We start from the raw sequence: 1,122 nt of genomic DNA, 5'->3' as shown, positions 1-1,122 counted from the left end.
ATATGATGGAAGATATGTAAAGTACTTGGAGGATGGTGATTCAAGTGCTTTCAAGACTGTAGCTGAAAGCCAACCCTATGGGAAAGATTGTGTTTTAGAAAAGCTTGAGTGCATTGGCCATGTCCAAAAAAGAATGGGTAGATGGTTTAGGCGACTTGATACAGAAAAGAAAGGCAAGATTTTGGAAGATGTCAAGTTACTTGGAGGAAAAAATAGGCTGACCAAAAGAGAATTGATAGCCTGCAAGTTTATTATGGCAGTGCCATTAGAAATAATCAAAATGATCTGGAGAAGATGAGAGGAGCTGTGTGGGCTATATGGTTGCATTAGCTGTTGACTGACACTGTATCTCAGTATTTCCTGTGTTCTGACAAGTGGTGCGAGTTTTTGAAAACCGAGATACCTGGTGAGACAGATGCAAAAATAATCTTCTTGAAGCCGTTTTGCTGGCTATAAAACCAACTTTTAGGATTCTAGCTGCACTGGAGTTGCTGGGAAGATGTTTACACAGCAAAACTCATAATACAAATGAAAGCTTCAAAACTCTCGTTTGGAAGAGGTACCCTAAGACAGTGTTAATTTCCAACTTGGTGGTGAAGATTGCTGCTTTAGATGCTGCAGCAGTATTTAATGATGGGAATATGACCAGGCTTCACATTCTTAGCACACCTCGAGTCTCATCACAGAGCAGATACTGCAGTCCATCGATGAGCAATGAGTTACAAAGGCAGAGGCATCAATGCAGACTATTGAATAGGCAGCTAGGCAGAGAAGCAGAGCAGACAAGAGAGTAGCAGAGGATGCTAATGAAAGAGAGGGGTATAGTTATGGGCATTTTTGGGAGAAGTATAGTCCTGACACTTTATCATGGAAAATATTCCTTGACTTTTTGTTTTTCACAATTTAGGTACAATTAATTCAAGAACTAAATTATAAAATTTCACAAAATTTTGAACATAAGTCACCCAAGTAAATGCAAAGCTTGAAGTAGAATAGAATTTGAATATGTTTAAGAAGACAAATTTGATGCATTAATGTATTTCTTTTTGAATAAAAAATACCATCAAGTACAAAAAATAGAAAATCAACTAGAATATTTAGGAAAGAGTTACTGCACTTTAA

The 1,122-nt window shown here is 37.3% G+C and overlaps 1 pseudogene; it reads left to right on the top strand.

The window, feature by feature from the left end:
* The first annotated feature begins 294 nt into the window (after positions 1 to 294).
* LOC136863596 (uncharacterized) lies at positions 295 to 907 on the top strand (annotated as a pseudogene).
* Positions 908 to 1,122: the final 215 nt, after the last annotated feature.

The sequence above is a fragment of the Anabrus simplex genome, chromosome 2 (assembly GCF_040414725.1).
Source record: "Anabrus simplex isolate iqAnaSimp1 chromosome 2, ASM4041472v1, whole genome shotgun sequence".
Lineage (NCBI taxonomy): Eukaryota > Metazoa > Arthropoda > Insecta > Orthoptera > Tettigoniidae > Anabrus > Anabrus simplex.
The sequence above is the reverse complement of the archived record's forward strand: the minus strand, read 5'-3'. Positions and strand labels throughout refer to the sequence as shown.